Here is a 22,667-nt window from a genome sequence, read left to right as displayed (position 1 = left end):
CCATGTAAAGGCCTAGGGAAAGAGGGAGAAAGAATACAAGTACAAATGCTCTGAGGATAGCAAAAGTTTGGCAGATTTTTTTCAAAAGTTGGAATGATGGTATATAGCAAAGGGTAAGTAAGTAGTAAGTGGTGAGGTCACAAAGGTAGCAAGAAGTCAGATGATGCAGTGTCTTATAAACCAGGATAAAAAGTTTGGGTTTTATTCTGAATACAAAGGGAGAGCAGAGCAAGGTCTTAAGAAGTGACAGCATTTATTATAAGCTTTAAGAGTTCAGTCTAGCTGCCACGGAGAAGAGACTAGTAGAGGAGCAAAATGTAGAAGCAAGGGGAGCAGTTAGAAAGCTACTCTGGTAGTTTGAGTAAGAGGTAATACTTCATAGGAGGGCATGGAGAGAAATGGCTGAGTTTCAGATATATTTGTGATGTATGATAGGTCATCCTGATAGATTTAATGGAGGAAGTGGGAGGAGAGAAAAATCAGGAATTAGTTGGCGATTTATTTATGAGCAATGGGTGAATGGTGATACTATTTATTGAACTGGGGAATACTAAGGAAGAAATTTTGAAAAGGATGGAAAAAATAAAGAGCTCTGTTCTGGGTAAAGTTAAGTTCGATATTTAATTCAAGACATCATGGAGATAATTAGTCTATCACTCTGGCTCTCCTTTGTGTGTGTGTAGACATATGTATATACATGATAGATAAGTCCCATATACTTGACAGATGGGAGCTATGAATACATGAGTAATATTGAAAGCCATGAGGCTGGAAGACATCTTCTGAGAAAGTATATGTGAAAAAGACAATAGAGCTGAGAACAGAGCCCATCAAGCTTTAAGGGAATATGGTGGAGCCAAAAATGACAGCAAAGAAGGAATGACAAGTGAAAGACCCAGAAAATAAGTAGAATCTGCTGTCAGAAATGCCAAAAGAAAATACCTTTCAAGCAAGGGAGTGTGTATAATGATGCTGAAAGGAAAAGCAAGATGGTGACAGAAAGTGACCTTTGAACCCGGCACCTGCAAATATACCAGCGTAAACCCTGGCAAAAGCAGTTTCAGAGAAGTGAAAAAAATAGATTAAAAATAGATAAAAGAGAAGCCTGACTTGGTAAACTTGAAGAAAGGTGAAGAAATCCAGACAGCAATTATATACAGTCAATTTTTTAACAAGATTTGTTAAGAAGGAACAGAGAATAATGGTGTGCCAGCTAGAAAGGACTGTATCTGTCTAGGGAAGAACTTTCAAAGATGGAGGGTAGAAATGTTAAATCAGGCTTACAATAATAAACTAGGAAAGAGTAAAGTTTTAAAAAGAAAGCAGAAAAAAGGATAACTGAGGAAGCACCATCCTTGAACTGGGGAGCTAGATGAGGATTAAGAGAAAATGTGGCAGAGCTGAACTTATAACAGTAAGCCACCGTAAAGAAAACACACGAAAACACTGGTAGAGACGCATGTAAGCCAGGAGAGCTAAGGCGGGAAGACGCAGTGGGTAGCATCGGATTCTGATTTTCTCAGTGTAATATGAAGTGAAGTCAGCACCTATGAAGCGGAGGCAGGGATTCTGTGGATTTGACAAGAGACAAGAGAGCAAGATATAATCATATCTGAAAATGTAAAATTAAATTTAATATGCATTTGTATTAGAATTGCCTGCATAATTGGGAGTGCATTTGAAATGTGTGGCCATAAATCTGCAGTGAGACCCATCAGGACAGTTGTGTAACTTTTGTTCCAAGTAATATGCAGTACCGCAGGGTAGAGGCAGTAGAGGACAGGAAGTGGTGGTCAGAGCCGCACTGTATGTAGCAGCATACTAAGTCAAGGTGTAGAATTCCTAAAGAAAAAAATCAACTCCACATACTATAAAATCATAGGAAAGGAAAGAGAAAAGTTTTATGCTGGCCAGAACAGGTAAACAATCCCCCAAATCTAAGAAAAGACACTGCTTAGGAATGGCACTAAAACAGAGGAGAAAAGAAAAGCAGAGAACCCATTCTCACATTTCTTAGTATAATTTGTGGAACTGTTTTACTACAACGGTTGATGCCTATTTCTCAAACTGTATAAAGATAAGAATCCACGAATGTTGGTATATTTAAAAACCCATTTATAAAGTCTAAAAAAAGCATACCAAGGACATGACACAGTTCTATGACTGTAGTGTGCCAAGAAATCTGAATATGTGCTAGAGAAACAGAGAAGCAAAGAAAATTCCTGCCTTAAAAACATGACTTGACTTTTCGAATCTGTGACAGAATAAATACACTGTCAATTGTTTTTATTCTTTAAAGAAAGCTGCTCTGTGTTGCTCACTCTGGATTTCTCCTTGGTTTATTGATACGACAGAGGAAAGCAAAAATAATTTTATGGAGCGCATCCATTTATTTTATGCATCATCTTAATTTCTATCATTTTCTATAACAGGACATACAACCTTACACTTTTGAGCAAAATTTTGGTATTAAGAGAAATATACATATCCTCACATCTTACTTTTTTTTTCTCCCTTTTCAATTTTATTCTTCCCCAACACTCCTACTTTAATTTTCTTCTCCCTTTCATATATTTTCTGTTTATATGCCTCAGTCCTCACAGAATCATCCAGAGATCAACCATTCTTGGTGTAAGGCAGACCTAGGAGAATGCTGGCCCCACCACCTAGGAAAGTAACATTCCAGCATGAACAGAGCAATGAAACAGACAATACAGCTTTTTAGTTCCTGCTATCTTGTTTCTCTTTCTGTCTGAAAAGTGCTTTGTAGGTATTAATGCATTTGCTTTCAGCACCCCAAAGCTCTGTCAGTAATGAGCACTGTGAATGCTACAGTTTAATCACACCACAAAACAGTAACCTGTGTGTGCAGAATGAGTATGCCATTTGTACTTTTTTACCTGGTGGTTTCACAGAGTGCAGTTTAACAACAAAGTTAACTTGAACATTTCTCTGTAATCTGCACATGGAGAGGTAATAGCTGGAGGCTACCTTGGGAAATGAGGCATTAATAAAAAGCAGATAAATTGAAAGTAGATAATGGTAACAGTTTTTCTCTGGTGCATATGAAAGCTAGTGATCAGCAAACTCCATAAGTGGTTTTCTTCATAAATTTTGGGTAAAAGACAATGAAAATCATTAAATCAACTGGAGAGAATATTATTAATCACTAAAACATCCCACTGAAATGGGTGGAAAGAATAAAGTTTAGTTTCTGATTTCATTAATAAAGGATTGAACTAAGAATGCCTTGGGGGCTCAGTTAAGCATCCAACTTTTGGCTTCAGCTCAGGTCAGGATCGCCCAACTCAGGAGTTTGAGCCCTGCATAAGGGCTATGTGCTGACAGAGCAGCACCCTCTTGGGATTCTCTGTCTCCTTCTCTATTCCCTTCCCTGGCTCTCTCTCTGTCTCTCTCAAAAATAAATAAACTTTAAAAAAAAATAAAGTATTAGCCTAAAGGAAGAAAGGGAAGCAAAAAAAAAAAAATCAAAACTGTAACTTACATATCTGAAATGTTACATTGTATTTTCATAACAAAAATATTTAAACTCCACTTCCAAGGGGGTCTTTAACCAATACAGATATGACTGCACACCAAACATGATTTAATTTACAAATATTCAGTATGCCATAATTATAAAAGTTTAGTTTACATTCCCCTGCTTTTTATTTTTGCTAGAGACATACTAACCTCATAATAAAATTCAAACTTCCTTAATTAGCACCAAAGGCCCTTAAGAATCATTATTTCTATCAAGCCCTCCTGCCGCAGGTTTTTGCTTTGAAGTGTTTTTCTCTTCTTTTGGTTTCCTCAGTTGTCTTAATGTCCTTACACTATCTCTGGCTAGCATACAAGTACTCATCCTTCAGGATGAAGTTCAAATGGCGGCATGCTGGCAAAGAGTTCCAGCCCCTCCCGGAGCAGAACTGCTTCATACCCATGATTGAAGGGTCTGTACCTGAACTACAGTATGGTACATTGTAGCAGAAGTATAAAGGAAAAGATTTTCTAGGTTCTCTGTTCACAAACTATAATACTTAAAATACACAAATATTAATTCTAGAGCTACAAATTAAATTTAAGAAAAACCATAACATACAGTGAAATTCAAATTGCCAATATTGATTTAATATACAGGTAAATCACTGAGCACAGTGCACTTACAGTATTTACTACTATGGTCCAAGTGCTTTTGGGACATAATAAGATTAAACTGTCCCAAAACTTTTCTTTGTAAAATTAGTAAAAAGTTTGCTTCCCACAGTGCATCATAACATCATCTGAACTTTGCTTGAAATAAAAGGACTACTATTAAGTCTACCATCTTCTTTGTTTCACTGGCCCGTAATAATTAAGCAGTAACACTTGATTAACAATGATATCATAACCACAAAGTGAATGTTTATGGATAAACATGTCATTTAGTTACAGGATTTCACCCAGATGATCCAAAATATGTACATAAAGTGTGTTTTAGACTGTCACTGAAATGAAAATACAAAATAACAACCCATCAGCATGGTAAACTCATAAATCTCAAAACATGTTCAAAGTCCCCAGGGATGTGAGAGCCCCTGATGGGAATACTGTAATGAAGAAAACACTTTGCTTTTAACAGTTGGAGAGCTCAATTAAATATCTGTTTTACTATTCATAACCTGTGTAATCATTAGCCTCCTAAATGTCACTTTTTTTTTTAACTTTTTTAACTTGTGATATGGGAATAATGCCCATCTCATAGAGTTGTTCCATGGAATAATAATGTTTGGAAAATGCACAGGCTGGGATTTGGCACACAGCAAGCAGCTAGTGACATTATTTCTCACATACATATGCATGCACACAAACACATATATCCACCTTATTATTTTTTTTAGAAAAACTATCCTTTAATACAAAACAATATAGACAAAGCATTCCTTCTCTACTTTATATTTTATCATACATAACTAAATTCCCCATCATTAACTTGTACAGAATCACAGAATATACTTTTTCTACTTTGCAAGTGGAGGGAAGGGTGTGGGTGAAATTGAGTACTCTGTTTGAATGTAAGTCTAGCACTATGTTCGATAAAATACTGTAATAACCACCTTTAAAAGTTTCTTATCACATACCAAGCACCTTAATGCTTATTATCACATTATCTCTTTTGTCACCTTATTCAAAACACTTTTATGGAGTTTTGTTACTTCTTTAACACTTGTTTATTTATTTTGAGGGGAGAGGGAAGTGTTTTAGTGTAAGTATGTCCCAGTATTTGTATGACATTAATATTAAAAAAGTATTCACTGTTTATCTGAAATACTAACTTAACTGATATCCCATATGTATATTTGCTAAATCTGGCAATCATATACAAATTCAAATTTTAACTAACAATAAATTTAATCTTTCCTCTCTTCTCTGTGTTTAGCTACAGAATGCCAGATAATCATCTGTAACTGTCAACATGAAAACTACATTTACCACTTCTCAATGCAGATAGCACAAAACTCAATACTTTTCAGTAGAACAGTTAACAGTAGATCAGCACAAGTATGTGTTCACACATTTTTCTACCAATGAATCATTCAAAATAATATTATCTTTCAGAAGACAGTTAATGGAGGCTATGGCTACCACGTGCTTGCAGGACCCATTCAAAAACTCTAGGCAATATTACTGCCTGAAAGGAAAGAAAATAAGGAAATACCTCTGTTTAAGAAAGACACAAGGGGTACCTGGGTGGCTCAGTCATTTAAGCCTCTGACTTCAGCTCAGGTCACGATCTCACAGTTCACTGAGTTTGAGCCCTGCATCAGGTTCTGTGCTGACAGCTCAGAGCCTGATGCCTGCTTCAGATTCTCTCTGCCCCTTCCCTGTGGGGAGGGGCAAAGATTCAGCTGCTTGGCCATTTGCTAGCCGGATATGTCACTCCCTGAGGGGAGTTGCAAAATAGGCAGGGGAGCGCCACTCCCTGTCAGAGGAGAAGCCAGTTCAAAGCTCAACCGCCTGCAGGCAGGGTAGCTTCAGCCCCTCAGGCGCTGTGCTAGAACTCTTGGTCTGGTTCCTCTTTTACTCCAGTCTTAATCCCTTAACCCTGTTTCCTAGCAACCGACCTAGGTCAGCTGCCTTGTTTTCCCGCCTGGAAACCTTTATAAGATACGGGGTTTTCTGAATAAAGAGAAGAGGCTGGATCGGATTCCGTGTGCTGTCTTCACTCTCTGTGTCTCCCTCCTGCCCTGCTTTCTCTCCCTCTCTCAGGATCAAGAACCTGCAAGGATTTTCCGCCCTGCTGGCCGGGGCGGGACACGACACTTCCCCACTCACACTTTCTCTCTCTCAAAAATAAATTTAAAAAAAAATTTTTTATCAAAGAAAAAGTCAACAAAATGACAAATAGAAGTAAACAATGCAATTAACAACAGATTATTCTCCTAGATTATACTGTTGTCTCTAAGTCAAACTCCTTGTAAATAGATCCCACAAAGTCAGAAATGCTCCTAGGCCTATAAAATCCTGAACTTTTTAGCTAAAAAATAAATAAATAAATGGAAAAAGACAAAAATGAAGGCTTCAAAAGACAGTTCTCTTCTTGTTAATGACTTCTTATGAGGTTTTAGTGCTTACTGTAAGACAATAATGAAAAAAATTCTAAGATGTGCAATCAGAGAAATGGCTGGTTGACTTAGACTTTGGAAATCAATGTAGAACTCTTTCATCAAATTATATGAAAGAGACTATATAAAAACAGGAAGGCTGAGCAAGACATAAAGTATTTAACTTTGATTACATAACAACATAGGGACTCTGGTCTAAATGCTGTTGATAGGAAGTATCCCACAGATTCCAAACATTTGTTTTGAAGATAGGTCTGCAACAGGCACTGACAAATAAAACAGGTGTAATACTGAGCTCAATTTGTATAAACCAGGGAGTAAGTAAATGAGAGGATATTTATAGGCGTCACCTACTGAATATCTTGCCTTTAGCCAAAAGTGGTGCTAAATAAAAAGTAACGAGTTCTGAATCAAATCGTATGTTTTCATCTATTCATGTTATCATTTCTTTGTATTCTTTCTCTGGGGATAATGTCACTGAATAATAACTAAAGACATGTATATATGATTAAGAACAGAGAATGCAAATCTTCAGTCATCATCACTCTAAATGAAATCTCTCTGCTCTGTACTAAATGGAAGCAGGGACAGAGGGAAAGCAGGAAAGAACAAGAGAAAGAAAACAAATAAATCTGTACAAACCAGAAATGCTTAGAGGACAACACTAAAAAATAAACACTACAGTTAAGTGTCACTATTAACACAAAACAGGTGGTTAAAACAAACACTTAAGAGTTAAGTATTCTGCCCATGGTCCCATAATGAAGTTATCCAAATATCCAATCCAATCTCAAGCAATCAATATTCTCTTAATGATCTGCTCAATTGGACTCAGCAAAACTATAATTAAAATGGTGAAATACTTCTGTATAGAAAAAATTTCACTAAATTCCAATCTGGAACATACTACATACTACAACCAAAATGATCTTTGCCACTGGAAAACCAAAACCTGTTTTATTTTTTATTCCTCAGAAAATAAACTTAGTTAGAAATAAGTGTAGCTTAATGGCATTTACGGCTAGAAACTACTAAAATGAGCCAGCTAACAATATAATTAATGTAACCTGTAACTCACAGAATTATGTATACAATAATGACTTTCACAGAAAAATTCTTCTAGGCCTTTTTGTAGGGCTTTGTTTAGAGATAGTTAGATCAAAACCTATCAAAGAAAAGACAAAAGCAATAAAACTCCTGTAAAAATATGTCCACCTGATGCTTAAGTTAGAGATGAAAGTTCTCCAAACACAAGGCAAAAGCCTTCATGGTATTTTGTTACTAAAGCTGAATTGTGTTCAGACTGTACCATACTTGGAATTACTTAAGTGGTACTCATGCTGCTTTAATATAATGTGTGGAGAAAATGTTTATAGTAGAAAATGAAAAAATCAATTTTTAGATGTAGTATTTGTGCTTGCTATTTTAAGATTTGTTCTGTAATAAGTGCAGTTTGAAATAGAAGTTCCATAAAAACTTAAAATAAAAGAAATAAAACTGAGTCTTTGGTAGTAAGTAATAAGGCAGGTAACCAATAATGTAAATGAAAATGAAAAATTTTAAATGAATATGAGAAATCCCAAGAGTCAAGAAACATGTAAAAGAAGAAAACCAAAAGAGACTGAAAAATGTCAATGAGATGGTACACAAGCTAGCAAAACATGGCATCACATAAACTACAAAAAAAGGGTTCCTAGAAAGAAAAGAGGTAATCAATAATATCTAACACCCCAGAAAGGTCAATAGACCCAAGGCAAACAGAGTCACTGAATTTGGCAATCAGTATATCACTGAAGCCATTTTACCACAGCAGTGAGAGAAGATTCCAAATTACATTCGAAAAATAAATGGAAGTGTGGAAGTGGAGGCAGGAAGCATAAATGATTCTTTCAAAAACTGTGCAAGCCAACAGAATAAAAAGGTAAAACGTAAAATTAAGATGGTATACTGGATTAAGGCCAAGGAAAAGATACTGACAAGGATTTTTTACATTTCTTTTTAAGGATGGGGGAAACTAGTACATGTTTTACATTTGGGAGAGTCTGTGGAAAGGAATAGAATGGAAATAAGTAGAAGAAAATCTATGGAGCAAGGGTTTAAAAACTGATAAGAAAGAAGTAAAAGAGAATAGAAAAATTTAGCCTTTGAAAAAGAGCTAGGACATTAGTTCCAAGGAAACAACAGGAAGGTTAATATGAATGAAAATATAAACTCAAAACTATGGATACCCTAAAGCTCTATTTACTTAGCAAAGGAGGGGAGGTCCTCTGCTAATAGAGAAGGAAGAGGACAGTGTACATTTGACTGAAGAAGTTAGACAAATTTAGGGGTGCCAGGATGGCTCAGTTGGCTAAGCGTCCAACTTTGGCTCACATCATGATCTTACGGTTCATGGGTTTGAGCCCTGGGAGGGGGTCTATGCTGACAGCTCACAGCCTGGAGCCTGCTTCAGATTCTGTGTGTGTGTGTGTGTGTGTGTGCGTGTGCGTGTGTGTGCGTGTGTGTGTGCACGTGCGCTGCTCCCCCACTCTGCTCTGTGTATGTCTCTCAAAAATAAATAAACATTTTTAAATTAGATCAGTATAAGTAATTATGAAAGAAGTGTTTATTTTGTTTTTTAATGTATTTACAACCCAAACAAATTGCTTTATTCTTAAGTGAGTCAAATGTAAGGAAACTTTTTCAGAAATATTAGTTAGGTCATCAATTTAAACACTGAGAAGAAATACCAGGGAGTAGAAATGTGAAAGAGAATCTTTTTCCTAAAACACTTCAACACATATTTACCTATAATAGAAATTCAGAACTTGAAAAGATTAGTGAATCATTACAGAAGAAATATCTTTTCTCATTTTCTACACACATATAACTTTGCAATGGGAGTCTACTTTGAGCTTTCTATTAACAGTAGTATGAATCAATAAGAATAGTGTTTTAAAGAACCTGAAATATATCACATCAAACTATCATATCCTGGATCAAACAGGACTCCACAAAAGGCAAAAAAGAGTAATCATAACAATTCTATATATTGACTGTTTGCCCTGTATCAGATACTGTTCAAAGTGCTGTTTATATCAACTTATTCAATGTTTGAAACAACCCTTTAGATTAAATAATTACCCCAATTTTACAGATGAAAAAACTACAGATGAGAGGCCTAAAAAAATTCAAGCAATCTGGGACTCTATAGCTCACACTTGTAATTCCTATGGTAAAGAGCACAGAATACATAAAGCCCTGAGGCTAAAATGAGATCTGGCTTAAAGTTTAAGTTCCATTACTTACTCACTGGTTGACCCTAAAGAAATCATGTTCCCCAATCTTAGTTCCTCATCAGAATGATAATCTGTGCTCTGTTAGCTTCTCTTTTCTTGTAAGGATGGACAAATTACTTAATAGGCTCAGCCTTTGTGTTATTCACCTAAAGAGTAGAAATAATAAATCTCTCTACATTCTTGCTAGGAAGACCAATGGAAATAAAATATGTAAAGATTCTACCACAGTGCCTCTGGCAGATATAGACAGAAGCAGGGATGGCTGTTTATATTCTCATTTATTCTACTGTTCAGCAGTATCATAAAACAAAACCAAAATTTAAAGGGTGTATAAGTTTGTATATAAAAAATAATTTCAAGTTTCTTCTCAAAACCCACAGACTGTAGTATTTCCCTCCAACATTCATGCTACATTTTATGTCTCTGATGAAATTTTAATTACATTAAAACCATTTTTTTCTCATTCCCCTGGTGGCTCCTTTCATCTTCATTTTGCTCTCAGTCAAAACCTGCTCAGTCCGATTCTTGATTTCTGACTACTTCATCTTTTGAAGCACAGAACTTTGACTCTACTCTTCTGATAAACCTAAAACTTCTGACACTGTACACTCATAACTAGATTTCTAGACATGTCTTTCCTAGAATAAGTGCTGTCATTTCAGTTCCTTATTACAGCTCAAGATAAAGGTAAGAGTATGGTATACTAACACTGTTTTAGTACAAGAATACTGACCTTGAAGTGAGACTGAAGAAAACAGCAAATCCAGGAAGAAAGTGTGAAAGAGAAAGTTAGAAAGAATTGTTAATAAAGACAATATTCAGGAAATAATGTTATTCATAGACACAGACAAAACATAAAGCACACGATTAGAGAAGGGAAAGGTGTAACACACATTCTGCACAGGCATTAAAAATTAGTCATTTCAGATTTATAATACTCAACAAGTGTTTTCATTTTAGATTACACCATTGTACCTTAATGTAAGTTTCAAAGAAAAAATTTTGTCTAAAATTTACCATTTCTTGGAGCAGGGGGGAAAACAATTTATTAAACACAAAGAAAAAGAAGAGAAGGTCAGCAGCTCCCCTTTCAATTTAAGCAGCTAAATGTGATCTCAAACTTAAATCATCTTAGTTTTCTACATACCCACCTTATAACTGACTACTCCTTTACCCACCCCACTCCATATCTTGGGTCCAAGTTATCCATAACAAAAGCAGAAAAACATCAATAACTTCATTCTGTAGAATACAGAATTCTAGTTTACTCGGAAGAACTTGAAATGTCCCAAATGTGAAAATAACAATTTTTTCCTAATTAGAACTAAATTTTTTTCTCATTCCAAATCTACCTAAACCCACCTCAAATGGTGCAATCTAAAAGCAATAATGAACAAGAATATACAGCTCCATTTCTAATCAGTCTGTATCTAATACTGTTCAGCAGTTAGAGATGTGAAGTCGTCATGCTGAATATTGCTACACAGCATGTAGCCCTGGTGGTTCATTATTGCTTTTTTATAATAACAGGCAGTTTTCCCTTTTAAAACATTAACCAATTTCACTGAAGTTAGTATTGCCCTCCAAATACTGAGACTTCTAATGGCCAGTGCCATGCAGTTTGTCTTCAGGATCTAAATTTTACTTTAAGAATCTAAAACAAAAGGTTTATTTCTTGAATGCAAGCACCATTTCAATCTGTACTTTGTTTTCTAATGTTTCAGTACTTAAAACCAGGGTTTTTTAAAGTCACTGTGAAAATGATGAAAGGTAAGGATGACAAGATTTATTATTTCCATTATATAAGATAAAGAGAAATGGAAGAGAATAAAAATGACTTCCTCACAATCAGAGTGGGTAAGTGGCAGATCCAGGGTAAAAATGTAGATCTGTCAACATCTCCCTGGGCATATTTATATATTCTGTAAGGTTTACAGATTCCTAGAGGGAATGTATCAAATAAAGCCATGGACCTTTGGCATATACAAAACAGTACAGAATGCAACAATGTTCAAAGGCCAAAAAAAAAAAAAAAAAAAAAAAAAAAGACTATTCTCTAAATGACAGTTCCCAATTAACTTTTCTATTTTGTTGGTTATGACACAATGAATTAGAATAATTTTAGATTAACAATGACATTAAGTGAAATTTCCTATAGTTGCAAGTCTTTAAATAAGACGGGTAAATCCATGGAAAAAATTAAACTTACTCTTTTCAACAATGAGCAATTTATTATCTGTTTTAGTTTTCATGAGTTATACATAGTTAACTCTGGCATCAAACTATAGCTCTAGGGAAATTAATTTGGAAGGAAAAAATCTGCACATAGAATAATTGTATATAATTCTAATGTTTGTACCTTTAAGTAAAAACTTAAGGTAACTACTAAACAAAAATTCCTATCAAGACAGTAGTAATAAATGACAAGGTGCTGTGCCCACAAGAAACTTTGGGAAGATGATGTAACAGAACTATGTAATGCTGCGTAATTTATTCTTTTAAATGAAATCAGTGAAATTCATCAAGGAGAAAGAAAAAAGAAACAAGCAGCTTCCTCAGAAAGCAAGCTGAAGCAAGCAGATCAGATAAAGAACCAGTCATCTTCAGTTACAATAGTCTCAGTATCTTTTTTTCCTTTTTTCTTTTTCTTTCTTTTTTTTTTTTGAAACAGACCATTCTCCCTCAAGCAAGAACACACAATCCCCATAGAATCAGCAGTCATTTCTCTTCTGTTCAAACTACAGAAAGACCATATTCTCTGACACTGAACTTCATGGGTCAAAGGTACATAATCATGAATTTAAAAGTAAGGAAATTCTCCCCTAAGGAACCATTTACCTCATGAATCATATGCCAGTTTGATGCCAAAGCTACACATAGCTAAATATTAATTTCTATACAGAAGATCTCTGAAGACATTAAACTGAGTATCAATTTGGCATTTCTTTACCAAAAATATTTACAAATATGAAGACTAAATACATGGGTAATCGTTTTTAGGTTATGTTGTGTAGATGCCTAAATATACTGTGATACCAATATAAAACAATCAGAAACATAAAGTCCATTTTTCCAAAGAAAAGGTCCAACCTACATAAATAAACAGGAAGTAGGTAAAACAGTAAAATATCTAATTATAATAGTAAATATATTCATTTGAGCACACAAATTTAAAATGGGGTACAGAAGAAAGTAATTTGGAAATTCTTCACTTCCACATTCTCTGAAACAATTTTATTCCCTCTTTGCATGCATCTTCTATATCAATTCACCAAAGACAGAAGATGCATCATTACTTTATGAATCACTAAGAAGGAAAAAAATTATACCAATTAAATTATGCCATGCCATTATTAATATATGTATCTCAGATTCGGAACTGTTAAAATGTAAAAAATGAAAGTTATAGTTGGTATTTCATTGTGACAAAAGAGGGTGGAGGTTATCTATATTTCTATCTAACCTACAGATCAAAAAATAATCTCCTGGATTATATTAAATTATATAAAAATATTTTATAGATATGAATTTACTTATACTTTTATAGAAGGAAAAATATACGCACAATTATAAACACATTACAAATATATAGAAAAAATAAATATAAAAATAATATTTGCACTATAAATAACAAGTGATAAGGGACAAAAATCTCCATCTGTTTGATTGATGAAAGGTCTGAATATACTGGTGATAGATAAAAAGGGAAGAAATGTGGGATAATTAGATAGTGAAATGAGAAAGGAACTTTGTCTCTAAGTATTATCATACATATTGATTAGGCCCTCAATAATGTATAGTCACAGGACAGAACATGATAGACACTATAATAGCACACATACAGGAAATAGAAATTACTACCTCAGAGAGGTCAGTAAAGCTGGCTTTCTTTTCCAAAAAGATAACAATTAAAAGGGGGCAGATTCCCACAAAAGAATATGCAAAGGGAAAAAGTTAGTCAAAGAGAAAAGAATAAGAAAAAGCAGTCAACCAAAAAGGACTCATCTTCTAATTTCAAAGTACATCTTTTTCTGAAAACAGAAATAATTCTACTAAAACTACAAAGCCAAACATTGAAAATAATCATCCTGTAAACTAGTTCACATTTGTCAACATATTTTAGAAGAATTATGAAAAATAAAGACAACTCCATTTTCATAACAAAATTTCAAACACCAGTAATCTTTTAAAGCAAATCAAAAATTCAAAAGGCCAAATCCTTGAGCCATAAGATTTAAGCCTTGCAACTGCCTTACCTAATGTCTCGAAATACCACTCAGAGAAGTTCTTTCTCTTACACACATACCCATGCAGACAGCACCCCAGATTGTATCTCACTCATTCTTGTGTTCAAGCTCAGCTCCGTACATTGGTCTGTATCTACAGAAGTACAGATTCATCTCGCTAACCAAAATGAGATGGAGTTGCTACTTTAGCAGCTCAGACAGATAGGTCAAGGGCTAAATTCTGAGCAAAGTGAGAATACACAATCAGGGACAGGGGGACAAAATCAACTAAAGTTGCTCCAAATTTTATGACTAGATCATAGTCCACTTTTTAAATAAAGCCAATTGTTTATAGATCAGACTGTAATTCCCTTGGAAATTTATACATGCAGTTTACCTTTTCTTTCTACCCCATAAAATTTAATTTTAGTCATGATGCAAAAGCCTAAAATTAGTAGTTCAAGATGAGGTCTAAAAAAGATGGTTAGCAAAGAAAATTAACCATCAAAAAGTTAAAAAAACAAAAACAAAAACAAAAAACAAAAAACCTAGAAGCTCCTGGGTGGCTCACTCGATTAAGCATATTGATTTCAGCTCAGGTCATGATCTCATGGTTGTGGAATTGAGCCTATGTCAGGCACCATACTGGGCATGGAGCCTGCTTAAGATATTCATTCATTCATTCTCTCTCTCTCTCTCCTTCCTTTGCCCCTTCCCCAAGCACTCTCCCTCGCTCTCAAAACAAAAAAAACAAAAACAAAAAGAAAAAAACCCAAAGTTTCCTCTATTATAATTACTAATAGAACTGGCCTAATAATGTGTCTGTGTATGTATACATACATGAATGAATGAATAACAAAACTGGTCTCTGATTCTCTTGCTTTCTTAGAACACAAGCAGTAGTAGTATCCTGGCTTTCCCTCTATATTTCATGTCTCTACCTACGCAGAGTTCTAGGGCCTGAAATTAAAAGTCCAGGATCCAAAATTAACTACTAGTCTTCAAACCAGACAACCTCTTAGCCACTATCATTCAATATCGGTCTTAAAAATTAAAAGACCACAAAAGAATACAAAGTTCAATAAGAAGTTCCTTCTCTTTGGTAATCCTATATCCAGGGGTACATGTTAACTGGGTATGTTGAGTATTACTTCTCAGGAGAGTTCAACCAAACCTGAAACTAAAATCTTATCACTGAGATTTCCAGCTACTACACAAGCCATGGAAAGATGCCTCTGCTAGCATCAGCACAAAGAAAAAGACAATAGCAGCTCTTTGTTGAAGTCTTAGTCTTCTGGGGCCAGAAGTATCTTTTATTGAATCTAGACTGACAGAAGGGCAAAGAGTGAGACACCTGAATGACACTAGTTGGCACCTAACAAGATAACCCACATGCCAGTTCCAAAGTACCTGTCCTCTAAGACAGCATCCCAGCACATGGGAAAAGCCTTTGGCCTCAGCAAGATCTTCAAGCCTCGGAATCATCTAGTTGTCTCTATCTCTGGAATTCTTATGCACACCTTTATTACCACCTACTTACTTATGTGATAAAGGACCAGTCATTTAATCTGTCTGCACCTCAGCTTCCTTATCTGTATTTGTAAAATCTATATAAAAACCTGTTCCAAAAGCAAACAAAAAATCATGATACAGAAGGGGCAGAAAAAAATTAATAAATGCAACTATTTCTTTTTTATGATCTGCTTTAACTTTTACTTATTTATTTATTTTTTAAATTTATATCCAAGTTAAGTTAGCATATAGTGCAACAATGATTTTAGGAATAGATTCCTTAATGCCCCTTACCCATTTAGCCCATCCCCCTCCTACACCCTTCCAGTAACCCTCTGTTTGTTCTCCATATTTAAGATTGTCTTATGTTTTTGCCCCCATCCCTGTTTTTATATTATTTTGGCTTCCCTTCCCTTATGTTCATCTGTTTTGTATCTTAAAGTCCTCATATGAGTGAAGCCATGATATTTGTCTTTCTCTAATTTCGCTTAGCATGATACCCTCTAGTTTCATCCACGTAGTTGCAAATGGCAAGATTTCATCTTTTTATTGCCGAGATATACTCTGTTCGAGATACACACACACACATATAACCCACATATTCTTTATCCATTCATCCATCGATGGACATTTGGGCTCTTTCCATACGTTGGTGCATGTGCCCCTTTGAAACAGCATACCTATATCCCTTGGATAAGTAACAAATGCAACTATTAAACAAATTACATTAAAATTTGGGGGGGCATCTTTCTTAGAAAAATAAGATCTACCTGATACATACCAAAAGGAAGACACATAAAGCTTGCAGAGTGCCTATAGGAAATCTCCACCCAAAATATGTGCCAGTTTGCTTTTTAATGTTTCTATGAAAGCACAGAAAAAGAACTGATTATTGAATACAAGTGAGGTAAGAATATGCCCACATTTCAAAGGAAATAAGGCCATTTCTGTCACAATAAAAATTCATTTGGGGGGCATGGGTGGCTCAGTTGGTTAGGCATCTGACTTTGGCTCAGGTCATGATCTCAGGGTTCATGAGTTCAAGCCCTACAGCAGACTACGCTGTCAGCATCCCGCCCCCCCTCCCCACACCTTCCCTGCCAGTATGCACACACATGTGCGCACTCCCTCCCTCTCTCTCAAAAATAAATACAGTTTAAAAAAAAATTTTTTTAAGGTCAAAATCTATCAGTCTTTAAAGTAGTTGCCTGACTGAAGCCTAAAATCTCCTGTGGAATGCCCTTTCCAAAAGTGAAGGGACAAGATCTGTTCCAGGCATTTGGGTGGGGACAAAGGAGAAAGAGAGGACTAAAACAAAGGTAACAAAGGACTGTATCCACATATCTGAAGATATCAGCATAGTAGAATAATTTATAACTGCTTTAGCTGGTATCCTCAAAGTACTGCCTTATTTAAAAGAACCAAAACTGTCATAACAAGTTAATCACCTCTGATTTGAGGCACTAAGTAAAACAGTGAGGAAGTTAAGTTTTGATTCATAAAATGTTAGGTAGACAAAGCTCAACCTTGGTCAAGGTCCCTAATCTGTGTCTGTTTTAGCACCTTCAATCCTTGTTTAACTTCTCAAAACTTAAAATCTTCAAAATGGTTGCTTCTACTATAAAAACATTTTTAAAAGAAAAAAAAGGAGGAAATAAGGTTGTAAATAACTATAACAGTTTGAATGCTTTGGGTGTTAGATTACAAAAAATCTTGTTTCAAAATAGAAATGTTTTTTTCTAATTTTTCTTTGAGAGAGTATAAATGGGAAAGGGTCAGAGAAAGGGAGAGACAGAATCCCAAGCTGTCAGCACAGAGCCCGACGCAGGGCTCAAACTCACGAACCATGAGATCATGACCTAAACTGAGATCAAGAATTGGATGTCTAACCGACTGAGCCACCCAGGCACCCCAAAATAGCTTAAATTTTATGAAAATATGCTATCTCACATAACAGAAGCCTTGTTTCAGAAGTACTCTTAAAGTGAGTTCAGGAATACTCCTGAACTGAAGATCACACAAACAAATAAAAAGATAGAATAAGTTCATGGTGGAAAAAGTTAATATTGTTAAAATGTCCATGCTATCCAAAGCAATCTACATTCAATGCAATTCCTATCAAAATGCCAATATACTTTGCATAAAACTAGAATAATCCTAAAATTTGTATGAAACCACAATAGCAAAAGCAATCTTGAGAGAAAACAACAAAGCTTGAGATACCACAATGCCAGATTTTAAACTCTACTACAAAGCTATAGTAACCAAGCCAGGAACAAAAACAGACACACAGATCAATGAAACAAGATTAAAGAGCCATAAAATAAACCCACACTTGCACAGCCAATCTACAACAAAGGAGACAAGACTATACAATGGGGAAAAGATGGTCTCTTACATAAATGATGTTGAGAACACTAAACAGGTTACATACAAATGAATAAAACCAGACTACTTTCTTTTGCCAGATTTAAAAAAAAAACTCAAGATGGATTTAAAACTTAAATAGTATGACCTGAAACCATAAAATTCCTAAAAGAAAACCATAAATACTCAGACATCAGTTTTAACAGTATTTTGGGGGAAGAGGGGGAATCTGTCTCCTCAAGGAAAAAAAAAACTATTGGGACTATATCAAATCAAACAGTTTTTGCACAGCAAAGGAAACCATCAACAAAATGAAAGACAACCCACTAAATGGGAGAAGATACATGCAAAAGACAGATCTGATAAGGAGTTAATATCCAAAACATATAAAGAATTCATGCAACTCAACAACAAAAAATCCGATTAAAAAAATAAGCAGAGGGTGCAATAGACATTTTTGCAAAGAAATCATAAAGATGGCCAACTGACAAAAGATGCTTAATACCATGAATCATCAGGGAAATGCAAATCAAAACGACAGCGAGATACCACTTCACATCAGTCAGAATGGCTAGTATCAAAATGGCAAGAAATAGCAAGTGCTGGGAAAACAGAGAGAAAAGAGAACCCTAGTGCACTATGGGTGGAAATGGAAACTGGTGCAGCCACTACAGAAAACAGTATAACGGTTGCTCAAAAAAATTAAAAAAAGAAATACCAGAAGACCAGTAATCCATTTCTGGGTATTCACCCACAGAAAGCAAAAATACAAATTCAGAAAGATAGTATGTTTACTGGTACATTATTTACAACAGCCAAGATAAGGGAACAACCTAAGTGTCCATCAACAGATGGATAAAGAAGATGTGATATATATATTCATATGGAATATCACTCATTCATAAAAAAGAATGAAATCTTCATTTGGGATAACTGGATAGACCTGGATGGTCTATGTTAATGAAATAAGTCAAACAGAAAAAGACAAATATCATAACAAAAAAACAAAACAAATACCAAAACCAAAACACACAAAAACAGAAACAGACTAATAAACACAGAGAACAAACTGTTGGTTGTCAGAAGCAGGGGTGGGGGGCGTGGGAGGAAGGGGAGAAATAGGTGAAAAGGGAAAAGAGGTACAAACCTCCAGCATAAAAGAATTAAGTCATGGGGAAAAGTACAGCATAGGGAATATAGTCAGTAATATTATGATCACTTTGGATGGTGACAGACAGTAACTACACTTACTGTGGTGAGCATTTCATAAGGTATATAAACGTCAAATCATTATGTTGTCCACCTGAAACTAATATAATATTGTATGTCAACTGTACTTCAATTAAAATATGTACACACACAAAGAAACTCTAATTCGTAGATAAATGGCTGTCAGATGTCTGGTTTGAGGATGGGTGAATGGGTGAAGAATGTCAAAAGGTATAAACTGTCTGGGGATGTCATGTACAGCAGGTGACTATAGTTAACAATACTGTAGGGTGTATTTGAAAGCTGCTAAGAGAACTGATCATAAAAAGTTCTCATTGACTGAAAAAAAAATTTTCTGTGACTTTGTATGGTAGAAGATATTAACTACAGTTATTGTGATTATTTTGCAATCTATACATATATTGAATCATTGTGTTGTATACCTGAAATTAATATGTCATATGCCAACTATACCTCAATAAAAACAATTTCTTTAATTAAAAAACTTTTGAACAATTACTGCAGAAGTCTGAAAAGATATTAAATCATTTGAAGTCTGAAAAGATATGACATAAGAATTCTATCAGCCTATATTACTCTTCTCTCAAATTTTAAACACTATGCCAAAGATGAGTCTCTCCATTATAAATCTAAATATAAACTCTAATATAATCACTTTAGAAAAGAAATTCTCAATTACATTCAGGGTTCCTCAGGCTAATCTAAACTGATCTGCTTACATAATGATAGGTAAAGCGCTAGAGCTTTTTAATTTTTGTGTTTTTCCTCCTTAAATTGATCTATAAAGACTATCCTAAATCACTAGGTGATAACTTTTTAAAATGTCAACTTGGCTAGGATAAGTGCTTAGTTACTTAACCAAACACTAATTTAGATGTTGCTATGAAGGTTATAATTAAATCTTCTAATTCATTTAAGCAAAGGAGATTATCCCAGATAATGAGTGGACATAACTGAATCCTTTGAAAGGCCCCTAAAGGCAGGGCTGAGGTTTTCCTAGGACAGAAAAAAAAAATTCCACCTGTGGACTAGGCTGAATTTTTGCCCTTGCCAAGGGATTTCTATCTTGATGGTGATGTTCTCTTCGTTTCACCTTGCCATCCATATTTCAGACTTCTTTTGACAAGTCCCCCATAATCATCCAAAACAACTCCTTTCAATAAATCTTTCAAATCTCCTTGTATAAATTATATACATATATATGCATATATATATATATATACATATCTCCTAGTTCTGACTCTGATTGAACTCCCAACTTATATACACCACAGTACAGAATATTAATTTAGAAGTATTTCTTACACTTAATTGTGAAAATGTGTTCTATGTGGAGACGTATGCGTGGTCTTTACATACTCCTTTTAAAAACTGCAGTAGGTCAGCAGTACAACAGTGGTACAAACTGAATAATCCCCTATAGGAGTTACTATCATTCTACAAGGGCAATGAATTCATTTTTATCTAGATCACAAAGAACAGGCCTAGGAATTCTTTATGAGTTAATCCAAACCTTTTAATACCAGAGATTCTCACGTAAGTACTAGGAAATTTGCAAAGAACACTAAGAATTTTCTCCAGTTGAATGATCATAATGGTCCACTTTTTTTTTTTTAACACTTAGAAGGTTGCTGAACACCCTTTAGAAATGAGTTCTATATCCTGAATTATTGTGTGTAACTACCATTACATTAGTTAAGGGGGCCACTATTTAAAGGGAATGTCAGCATTAGAACCACCACATAAAAGATGGGCTAGGAAATCATAATCAACAATATCTGAATCTTACCACAGAGAACACATACTTTATCCTCAAAACAATGTACCCAAGAGGTACAGTTCAACTTGACCTATACTGGCTGTTCTTTAATTCTGATCAAGCAAAAATCCCAGCAAGCTTCAGCAGTAGCAAGAGCAGCAGCAGCAGTTCAGTTTAGTACAGAACTGTAGCCTTACATAACACTCACTTTCCCAGGAAGTCCCAAACAAGCCCCCCTGACGGTGCAGGGACAGAAACTTGGCGTGGAAGGTACAAACTGCGGGAGACTGGCTTTCTGAGAAGCAGCATGGCCAAGAGGGGACACACGTAAAAACACAGAGACCAAAACCCCAATGGATTAGGACCATGATAAGACAAATCAAAAGAAAGGTGAAGAAATTCAAATGATAAATTGTGGGGAGACAGATACCCACACATAGGAAATAGTGGAATGGCAACACAAAAAGCAAATGGTTAGTAAGAAACACTGCAGCCACACACATGCATCACAGTACTAAATATGGAAACAAAAGGAATAATATAACCCCAACTGTCTTTGACTATTATTTATATCTTAAACTGCATTGCTGAGCAAGAAATTATAAAGCCAGTAGCAAAAACTGAGTTTTAAAAACTGTCTTATTTTGGTAGTCAAGAAACTTTGTGTCAAATCTGCAAACAAAATTACACTGCTACCTGGCCAGATAAAACTGTGTAGCACTTTTCAACCTTTTAAGTTATATTCTGTGGAAAGCGTAGATCATTTACAACTTTCTCAAAAATGTGAAAAATACAGTGGATAGTGAAAGCTCTCTATTATGCTTTGAGTCTGAAATATAAATACTTTTAAGTCACACCCATCTCCAAAAATCAGCATTCAATCCAAAAATGAAATCAAAGTTTCTCCAAGCAAACTGTCTGAAATAACAAGTAATAATTTCAATGTAGATATCTAACACAAGACAAACTGAAAAATCAAAGTTTATCAAGGAATTTCTTTTCTGAAATATTAAAATATTTAGTGGGAAGTCACTAATCCATCAAAAGTACTGTATGTTAAACCTATGCAGTACTGCTGCTGATTTCAGGCCAACACAAGGCAGGGAGGCACCTATCCACATGAGTATGTGAGTGTGTGTGTGCCCTGGGGGGAAAAGTGCAGCGCAAACATGAAAAAAGGCACAGAACTTATCTTGAGACTCTGGTAATTTTTTAATTCTGACCTAAAGAATTCTATCCATTCGTATTATCCAGAACTAGAAAATACACATAGAGTTAATAATCAAAGTAAGAGGAATCTAGGAAGTATGCAACCAGCTGTTACTCACATTTTCAGTATAGTGAAGAAAAAATGTGAGAATTAAACTTTATTGTTTTAGTTTCTTGAACCTTGAAACTCAAAGTTTCCATACCCTTCTATGGGTACAGAATAGGAAAAAATTTAATTCTAGGGGAATATCAAATCTACCAGTCATCTATAAATTTTAAACTTAATAAACAACTCATGAAAGTCATCTCAGATTTCCCAACATTCAACAACATGAAAATATATGTAGCTCCAAGAAGCTACAGAGGTTAGTGACTTCATTCTGTCACTGTCATGTCTATTTAGAAGAATATGGGTGATTAATGAAGTTCTAGAAGAACTGCTTCTATGTACTTATAAATGTATGTTAAATACATGCTCTAA

General features: G+C 35.0%; 1 protein-coding gene across 9 annotated transcripts in view; it reads right to left on the bottom strand.

Moving 5' to 3' along the window:
* The window catches only part of ERC1 (ELKS/RAB6-interacting/CAST family member 1), a 516,785-nt gene that overhangs the window by 299,485 nt on the left and 194,633 nt on the right, over positions 1-22,667 (bottom strand). The window lies entirely within an intron of this gene.

This window comes from Suricata suricatta, chromosome 10 (genome assembly GCF_006229205.1).
Source record: "Suricata suricatta isolate VVHF042 chromosome 10, meerkat_22Aug2017_6uvM2_HiC, whole genome shotgun sequence".
Classification (NCBI taxonomy): Eukaryota; Metazoa; Chordata; class Mammalia; order Carnivora; family Herpestidae; genus Suricata; species Suricata suricatta.
This window is presented reverse-complemented; position numbering and strand designations above follow the sequence as displayed.